The 10311-nt window shown below is 45.4% G+C and overlaps 1 long non-coding RNA gene across 1 annotated transcript; it reads right to left on the bottom strand.

Annotated features, from left to right (window-relative positions):
* Window positions 1-6389: 6389 nt before the first annotated feature.
* LOC116406586 lies at window positions 6390-10290 on the bottom strand. The gene is made up of 2 exons (XR_004219593.1): window positions 8814-10290; window positions 6390-7230 (listed from the first exon to the last, which is right to left on the bottom strand). It is a non-coding gene; the product is annotated as an uncharacterized LOC116406586 (long non-coding RNA).
* Window positions 10291-10311: the final 21 nt, after the last annotated feature.

The following is a 10311-nucleotide window of genomic DNA, read 5'->3' as shown; positions in this document are numbered from 1 at the left end:
TAAATTATGATGTAATATACAGTAGTGGTCTATGGAGCCTCTGAACAGACTAAGAGCCATAAAAACTCCTACATTTGCATACAATATATAGTGGGAGGGGACATACTGAATAGTTTTGCTTAAAGTGTTTGCACTGAAAGGACATAGACCTGTAATATGCTTATGAGGCCCTTGATATGCTTTTATAAATATTTTAATAAAACACACAGCTCACAGCTTTTTGGGTTAATATTAATATTCATGATTAAGATCTATGGGAATGTAGTCCTTTTAAAGGTGGTCTGTTAGAGGGATGTGCAGGATGACAAATAGTCCAGCGCTCATCTGCCCTCCCACTGCTGACATCACAGAGGAGGAGGGACAAGCACGTATCTATAAATAGATGCTACTAAGGTTGAAGCAGAGATCAGGTTTCAGACAGAGAGGGCAACAGGAAAAATTTGAGCCAAACCTGCCCCCGAACCACTTGTGTTGTGTGAATGTTGGCCTGAACCCTCCTACCCTGTGGGTTTCGGGGCAGCCTGCACTTCACTAGACTGTAAAAACTTTTTCATTCCAGGTGGAAACAGGCCCTGGGTTTAACTACACCATTGGGGAATGTATACTTAAAAACATAGGTCTGGACCATACCCTTTAGCAGGCCGGCCCTGCTCTATATGGCAGGCTAAACCTGGCCTAAGTTGCCAACCAACATGGTCAAGCAGTCTTTGATAGCTCAGTTCAGTTTACCATATTGCAGTTGACAAAGCCTCTCTGTTAGGTTAGGTAAAATGGACAGACTGTGCAAAATAACAAAAATAACACTAATTACAAAAATATTTGTAATATAGTTAGTTAGGCAAAAATGTAATCTATAAAGGCTGGAGTGGGCAGATGTCTAACATAATGGGCATAACACTACTTCCTGCTTAACAGCTCTATTACCTGTTAGCAGTCAGAAGCCAATCAGTGACTTGAGGGGGAGCCACATGGGACATAACTGTTCAGTTAGTTTGCATTTGAATCTGACCTGCATGCCCACAAACTAACTGTACATGTCCTGTGTGGCCCCCCTAAAGTCACTGACTAACTAAGAGGTTAGAAAGCTGAAATGGGAAGTAGAGTTCTGGCTATTATGTTAGACATCTGCCCACTCCAGCCTATACTGTATAGATTACATTTTTGCCTAACTCACTATATTACAAATATTTTTATTGTTTTAATATTATTTTGTGCAGTCTTTCCATTTTACCCCGTTTAATTTTTAAACTGAACTGTTAAATACTTATTTCAGCAGCAGTGACATGTGCAAGCCATCTGGGGCTTCCTCCCAGTAGGTAACTTGTATCTCCATTGCGGTTCTCTCCCCTACATTACCTACTGTTATGCCATTCTCCCAGGCATAACCCCAGATTGCACCCTCACGGGTACATGGTCCCTTTTCAGCTGGACTGAAGAGGGAACACTAAGCCATCAGACTCTGTCCAGGGGGTGGCAGCCATGGCTCCAGATGAGTTTCTTATGGCGCTCATCACCCCCTATTTAGACAACCATCTAATAAGGGCTCCTATCAACAAGCAAAAGCCCATCTCCAATTTGCTATGTCAATCTTGAGGAACTTAGGTCCTCACTTAATCCTAATCAAATTATAAACATTACAATCAACACCAGATTGCAAAGGGTGTTGTCCCACAAGACAAGGTTTAATGTCTTCAACTGCTAGTCTGCCAACTCGGGGTAGCACTGTTCATTACTGATCAATGTTCTGGGCTCTAGGGTAGCAGCAATGGAAGCCTTTCCATTTGCCCAATCCACCGCAAGGGAAACAGACCATTTTCCCATGGTGTTGCTTGCCTGGTGGCTGGTGAAGGATCACCTCATCATGGGCAAACCTCTGTTGGGCAGAGACCCACATAACTTAACTCTCAGCAGTCTCAATTCCAGGTGTGGACAACTAGGAGGCCAACATAGCATATATCTATTGCTGGTCAGGTGTTTCTCTATTCTTCTCATGGTCCCAGAACCCTCATGCTGCTGCAGCAGTGGATTCCATGACAACTCGTTGGCAGTTCCAGCTAGTGTATGTATTTCCACCACTGCCGATTCTTCCACAGTCCTCTTAAAGATCAGGAGGGACCACTCTGATTGCTGTTGAATCCCTAATCATTCAGCACAAGAGCTTCTTGCTGGCAGTAATCTGTACCATTATGGTGGCATGGAAATCATTCACCTCATGTGCTTACCAAAGAGTGTGGTCAAACTGGTCCTGGTGTTCCAAACATAATTGTTCCTTCTACTATTTTTCCATTTCGCCAGTTTTGGCCTTTCTCCAATCAGGCCTTGGCCTGGACCTCTCCTTAGGTTCTCCTAAGGCCCAAATATCAGCTTTTCTGTACTGTTCCAGGAAAGACTAGCCCTAGGCTGGCCTCCCCGCCCATCCCACTGTATACCCGTGTGTGCGCATGTGCAAAAGAGTGCGGGCATGCAGTTATGTTAAAGTGCGGCCAGTTATGTTAAAGATGGTGGAGGGAGTACATGTGAGTGGTTGGGGGGCCATGTGGGCAGTGGGGGGACATGGGCCTGGACTGGGGGGGAAATACAAACAGGGCCAGAACTAGGGGTAGGAAAAAGAGGTATGTGCCTAGTGGCCCCCACCCCATGCATCTACATCCTACCCGTACTTTCAGCCTTGTTTGTATGTCCCCATTCTTCTTGTGTCTCCCTTGCTTGGAATGGTTATCTGTACAAAGTTATGGTTACATCTGTTTACTCCTGCCTTTGTTTTTCAAAACTGGCTTGATTTGTCTAAACTGGATAGTATAGCTAGTGGGATGAGTTCTTTTACACTGGTAGTATCCAATGAACTCTGCTCAAAGATGCTATGGACCACAAATTAGAGAGTTTCTTTTGTTCCTCTTTTTATAGCTTCTGGATTATTAATTCAGGTGCTCCGTGACAAGAACTGACACATCTAGGGGCACAGGCACCCTAAGGGGATCATCTGCTTTTCACACTTTAGGGCATTACAACAATGTTTCGGACCGTATTAGGCCCTTTATCAAGCTGAACTGGCAATATACACACAGGAAATTTATATCCTCCACCACCTAGTGGTAGCAAGTGAAAAAGACACTAAATAGCAACAATGTATCAACAAAGTGTCACAATGTATCCATCCATTTAATATTGTGATTTACTATATACAATGTTAACTGATAGACTTATTACACTCAAAAGACTAACTAAAACATCCAAAGTTTTTTGTGAAGAAGCCATGGTGCCCAGGATAAGATCTGTAAAGAATAAAAACATAAATACCATATAAAAGCAAAAAAGAAACCAAGGGAAAGAAAACCCAGAAAGAAACAGATATTTATCTGAAAATCTGGGAGAGGTCATATTCTTTATTTAGACCTAGAGGACTTAATGTTTCAAGTTTCCTGATCCAATAGATTTCCCTATATAATAGTTCTTTGAGCCTATTGCCTCCTCTCTGCTTTGTTTCAACTGTTTATATTATCTGTAGCAGGTAATTTGATTGGTTGCGCCCCGTGCATATGTGTGACGTCAGTACGCACAGGGTGCAACTTTATAAAAGAGTGGATGCAGCGGGGAGCCGGGGGACATAAGAAGAGGACGCAACCGGAGAAAGCAGGTGGACGCAGCAGGCGGGTGCTAGGTGGAGCTGGAGGATGCTAGGGGGGAGCTGGAGGATTCTAGGGGGGAGCTGGAGGATGCTGGGAGGGAGCTGGAGGATGCTTGGGAGGACGCTGGGAAGGAACTGGAGGATGCTGGGAGGGGGCTGGAGGATGTTGGGGAGGATGCTAGGGAGGAGCTGGAGGATGCTGCAGTGGGGAGCGGGCTATAGTATGAGGACACTGAGGGAGGACCAACAATGTTTTAGGGGGCCCTGGGCTGGCTAGCAATGCTTTAGTGGGTCCCTACCCTGGTACCAATGCAAAACGTAACCCCTGGCTACCAGTTTTCGGGGGTCCTTTCTACCAATGTTTTAGGTGGGCCCTGGCTACCAATGTTTTAGGGGGCCATGCTACCAATGTCTGTGTGTCCTTTGTACTGATGGGTCACTGGGGGAGGGGCCATTTGGTGGTGGGGTGTGGGAGGAGGGGGGCCCAGAAAATTTTGTTGTGAGGGGCCCCGTGATTTCTGATGGCGGCCCTGTAGATGGGAGTGCTTTATTTTTACCCTAAAATTCTTAGGGTGTATGCACTTCTGTGAGGGGTTCTCCATTCATTTGTGTTTGTGATAAGCTTAAATGTGTTTTAGTTAGAATTATAGAGAGAAAGGCAGTGGGTACTGACATCCCAGGCACATAATATACAGTGAAATGCAGTCTGTATTTACAAAACCAGCACATTATATGCAGTGAGAGGCAGTGGGTACCGATGCCAGATATTCAGGCCCTGGCACTATAATATTGGCACTGAAAGACGACATTGGTTTTTTTTGCCATTGGGGCCCCATTGTAACTAACTAGAAATGGACATAACAATGACAAAAGTAAGAAAATAATAACGATCTATAAAAGTACAATTAGCCTTTTCAAGGGGAAATTGTTAATTTAAGACTGGTGCAAGGGTAACAGAGATATTATAGATGCAAGGTGACAAAATTCTAATTTCAGCTAGTGATTCAGTACCTGTGGGAGTAGGAGGATGATACAGTATAGTACCTGTGGGAGTGGGATGATAATACAGTATAGTACCTGTGGGAGTGGGATGATGATACAGTATAGTACCTGTGGGAGTGGGATGATGATATAGTATAGTACCTGTTGGAGTGGGATGATACAGTATAGTACCTGTGGGAGTGGGATGATGATACAGTATAGTACCTGTGGGAGTGGGATGATGATACAGTATAGTACCTGTGGGAGTGGGATGATACAGTATAGTACCGGTGAGAGTGGGATGATACACTATAGTACCTGTGGGAGTGGGATGATTCAGTATAGTACCTGTGAGAGTGGGATGATACAGTATAGTACCTGTGGGAGTGGGCTGATGATACAGTATAGTACCTGTGGGAGTGGGCTGATGATACAGTATAGTACCTGTGGGAGTGGGCTGATGATACAGTATAGTACCTGTGGGAGTGGTATGATGTTACAGTAATGTACCTGTGGGAGTGGGATGATGATACAGTATAGTACCTGTGGGAGTGGGCTGATGATACAGTATAGTACCTGTGGGAGTGGGCTGATGATACAGTATAGTACCTGTGGGAGTGGTATGATGTTACAGTAATGTACCTGTGGGAGTGGGAGGATGATACAGTATAGTACCTGTGGGAGTGGGATGATGATGATACAGTATAGTACCTGTGGGAGTGGGATGATGATACAGTATAGTACCTGTGGGAGTGGGAGGATGATACAGTATAGTACCTGTGGGAGTGGGATGATGATGATACAGTATAGTACCTGTGGGAGTGGGATGATGATACAGTATAGTACCTGTGGGAGTGGGAGGATGATACAGTATAGTACCTGTGGGAGTGGTATGATGATACAGTATAGTACCTGTGGGAGTGGGCTGATGATACAGTATAGTACCTGTGGGAGTGGTATGATGATACAGTAATGTACCTTTGGGAGTGGGGTGATGATACAGTATAGCACCTGTGGGAGTGGGATGATGATGATACAGTATAGTACCTGTGGGAGTGGGATGATGATGATGATACAGTATAGTACCTGTGGGAGTGGGCTGATGATACAGTATAGTACCTGTGGGAGTGGGAGGATGATACAGTATAGTACCTGTGGGAGTGGGATGATGATGATACAGTATAGTACCTGTGGGAGTGGGATGATGATACAGTATAGTACCTGTGGGAGTGGGAGGATGATACAGTATAGTACCTGTGTGAGTGGTATGATGATACAGTATAGTACCTGTGGGAGTGGGCTGATGATACAGTATAGTACCTGTGGGAGTGGTATGATGATACAGTAATGTACCTTTGGGAGTGGGGTGATGATACAGTATAGCACCTGTGGGAGTGGGATGATGATGATACAGTATAGTACCTGTGGGAGTGGGATGATGATGATGATACAGTATAGTACCTGTGGGAGTGGGCTGATGATACAGTATAGTACCTGTGGGAGTGGGATGATGATACAGTATAGTACCTGTGGGAGTGGGATGATGATACAGTATAGTACCAGTGGGAGGATGATACAGTATAGTACCTGTGGGAGTGGGATGATGATACAGTATAGTACCTGTGGGAGTGGGATGATGATGATACAGTATAGTACCATTTGATCCCTAGAAAGGTATCATTGCCATCACGTTACTCTCAAAAACACATACTGGGGCTTGGCTGCCAATTGGCCAGATGGGATGGTGTGCCATTCATACAATAAAAATGCTGACAACTGTTTATCAGTTGGATAAATTAGCGGCCACAGCTTTATTAACATGTTAAATAAAACATCTTTAACATAAATTGCCAACTGTAGGACACCCAGCAGACACAAATCAAACTTGCAGCTCCCAGGAGTTTCCTGCAGTTGGTTACAGCCGTAGCCTGCAGACCAACTGTTTAACTTACCAAAACAATTACCAATAAGCACTGTTTGATGTTGTATTCAGCCACCACCAATCCGGCTATTCCTAGCCGGCATGGTGCCCCAACACAGACAGCACTGCTTGGACACTGGTTTGGAGATTCATATTGAAAATATTGAGACCAATAGGATTGAAGTGTACCTCATCCCTCCGAAGTAAACAAAGACATCTCACTCCATTTCCCTGTGTCTCACCACTATGCCTTTCATCCCCCTTACGAATGCAGATACAGTTACATTCAATTTTTTCCTGCAGCATTCTAAGGCTAAATGATCCCTGGCGTATCTCCACACATGCCCAACTATGATTGTGGACCATGCCAAAACACTGTCCCTGTCAATGTTTCTACCCAACCCCAGATCATTACCCCCCCATGGATCACTAGTACTGTCCTGTCCCTAATACCGCTCCAGTGAATGCATACCATTTACTCCGGAAAGCTGAGTTGTTGACCATATGGGCAGATGGAAGCTTGTCTTGCTGCTCAATAAACGTAGGAATGCCCCAGGATCCAAACTGTAGCTTTTGACATACCTAGGTGATCATCACAGTAAATGTTGGCTTATGTAGATCTGGAACCTGTGGGAGTCCCATCTAGTTATACCCTTGACCTCGTCCTCTGTGAACCAATGACGAACTGCCTCTGCTGCTGCACCTATTTGAAATGAATAGGTAGAAAAGGAGGATGAGGGCAAGCCTAGGGTCCTAAGGGTCAGGTAAAAAAAATGGAGGAGAACTGTAAACGAGTCAGGGGGAGTAATGGGGTCAAAAGGATGCCTCCTACCTCTGGTCTAATGGTGAAATGGTCTAATGAAACTGGGCTAATCCCATAGGGCAATTATCGAGTTTGTCGCCCTCAGGGTAACTATTCTGCTCTTTCCTCGCTGGTCAGTTTTGAATTGTTTTTGCAATAGTGTAATGGTCCCTGAAGTTAAATTTACAACAGATACGCCCCGTCTCAAAACTGGAAGAACAAATGCATTTCACCGATGTCAGTAATTGGGACAATAAATTAATGACACTGAGCATCTAGTGTCCCGCACTCTAGCCTGTAGTTTCCAAACCTTTAGTGCTTTTCTCACAATAAATTCCTTTGTTACATCCCTCCACTGGAACAACTAAAACAGGAACGACAGGGTGGCTAGGTTCCACTCGACTGTGCTGCCTGAAACCCCAGTTGCTTTTAGCAACCGTAAGTAGGCAAAAATTGCCAGCACTCTGCATTTATGGCTTCTCAGGCCTTTAAACCTGTCAGCTGTAGCTATCCTGTCCATCCATACCCTGGGGTAGACCCGCAACGTGGAAGGTGCCAGTGATTTAAACTCCTGGAAGCAATGTCCCATAAGTGTGATGGCACCTGCTGACCTTTCTCTGCCGTGTGTGGAGCCAGTCTCCGGAACCCTGTAAACTGAAACTGGGAGAGAGAATCAGCAATACTATTATTTACACCTGGCACTTGTTGGGCCTTAAACCAGATATTAAGCCGCAGGCATTGTAGAACCCTTAGCAGTTCCAATACTGGAGGGGAGGCTGAAATTTGTTGATTTATAACGTGCACTGTGCTCTGGTTGTTGCACAGGAACGTGACCTGTTTATCCTTAAAATATTATTAAATCTACCCCATGGTTCTTGGAAATATGGATATAATGATGTGGGGCTTTTATGCCTACTGTGGCCATAGACAAGTGTCTACAAAAAGCCGGCTCCATGAGCAAGACTTTACATGCGAACACCAGGTGACACAGTAGCTGTTGCACCTGTTTTAGGGTGAGCTTCCTAGCTGTGATAGCCCTGTCAATTAATAGTAGGGAAAACACCAACGGATTTTGCCATGAGTGAAAGGGGGGCTCTAGAAAGGGGCCAGCAATTTGACCAAGTTGGACTTCATTTATGAGTATTTCCCATACTACTTATGATCCCTGAAATCAACACGGGTGTCAGGCAGCACAGCTGAGAGGAACCTAGTTGCCCTGTCGTTCCTGTTTCAGTTGTTCCAGGGGAGGGATGCAACATAGGAATTTATTGTGCGAAAAGCACTAAAGGGTTGGAAACTGCAGGCCAGGGTACAGGACCCTAGACGCCCAGTGTCATTTAATTTATTGTCCCAGTTATTAACATCGGTGAATGCATTTGTAGCTGTTGCACCTGTTTTAGGCTGAGCTTTCTAGCTGTGTCAAATAATCAAACTAAGACCTCTAAGTTTTCTTTAGGGAGCTGAAATACCAAAAAGGTAATTACCGTTACTGGTCCTTCTTTTTTTCCTCAGCCACGGGAACACTGATAAAGAACATGAGCTCACAAAATGCACCCACGAGGTTGATGCATTGTGGAGATTGGCCCGGTCCTACAAATAGGAAATCATCCAAGTAGTGGATGAGTTATTTACAGCCCTTTTCCTGGCTCACCAGCCTTTCAAAAAAAGTGTTAATAAGCTCAAAGTAGTCGCAGGATATTGAACACCCCATCGGGAGGCACATGTCAACAAAGTAATAACGGTAGAATGCACAGATCAGCAGGTGGAAGCATACTGGGTTTACCGGAAGTAGTAGAAACGCCAACTCTATGTCAGATTTTGCCACGAGTGCCCCCTTTCCTGCTCCCCTGACCAAGTTGAGTGCCTTGTCAAAGGATGAATACTAAACCATGGATTCATCCCTTTTGACCCTGATGGATCAGCCTGAATTTGCCAGGTTCCTTTTTTGTTACTAGGCCAGTGGGAAAACTCTAAGATTCTGAAAGGGGGGCTCTAGAAAGGGACCAGTCATTTGACCAAGTTGGACTTCTTTTATGATTTTTTCCCATACTATGTGTTCACTATCCTGCACTGACTGCCAAAGAGGGCTCTTCAGAACCCCCTAATGAAACCATCCTGGAGTATTTGGGCTTCCCTCTAATTGTCTTAGCCACTGCTCCATCCTTTTGGTGTTTGCTGGGGTCATCGCTCTTAGCGCATTTGGCAGTTCCAGCTTTGGTTTGTTAAAGCACTTGATTGTGGGGTGCAAAGCCCCACAAGAGAAGCATTCGTATTGAAAACAACATGTTGAGTACCATCGGTAATGTAAAACCAACATAGGCTCTTTTTATTGACACCTGTGCCTACACTAGCTGTGGTGTTGCCTTGTGCCTGTGCACTGTGCGGAAAGGGCTAAACAGGCCTGTTAGGAGTCATTATCAGCAACCAGAGATTCATGTCCTGGCAATCCCAGCACAAATGGGCTCTGGCTACCATTCTGCGCCGATACTGCTAATCATATTGGAGCCAACAATCACTTACAAGCATACCAAATGCTTGGGTGGAATACTCAAGTTGGTGGTAAGTGGGCAATGATCCAGCAGGGCCAGCGACCCTCTCAGGGCTTCTCTCTGCTGCCCATGGGTGGCCATCTTGGGATCCGACATTGTTGCATTGCTTGTGCCTGACGTCATCAATATGGCTGTCTGCGAGGTGCGACAGGTCCCAGGGCTTTGAGCGCAATGGCTAGGCCCGGGGAAGTCATCTAGCAGTGATGCGGAGCAAGGCCCTGCTGGCAAAGCTGCTGTGGGAGCTGGTGTAGTTCTTCTTTGTGGGGTGAGCCGTGCTGGATGGGAGGGCAGATTACTGTGGAGAGCCTGCGGAACAACACTGTTTGCTGCTACTCTTCTTCCCTCTGGTTGGACTGTGGCTGAGGAATGTCTCTGCTGTCATTTCCTGATCGGCACAGCATCAATGGCTTGTTGCAACCAGGCTCCCCCTTCT

Source organism: Xenopus tropicalis, chromosome 8 (assembly GCF_000004195.4).
Source record: "Xenopus tropicalis strain Nigerian chromosome 8, UCB_Xtro_10.0, whole genome shotgun sequence".
Taxonomy (NCBI): Eukaryota; Metazoa; Chordata; class Amphibia; order Anura; family Pipidae; genus Xenopus; species Xenopus tropicalis.
The sequence above is the reverse complement of the archived record's forward strand: the minus strand, read 5'-3'. Positions and strand labels throughout refer to the sequence as shown.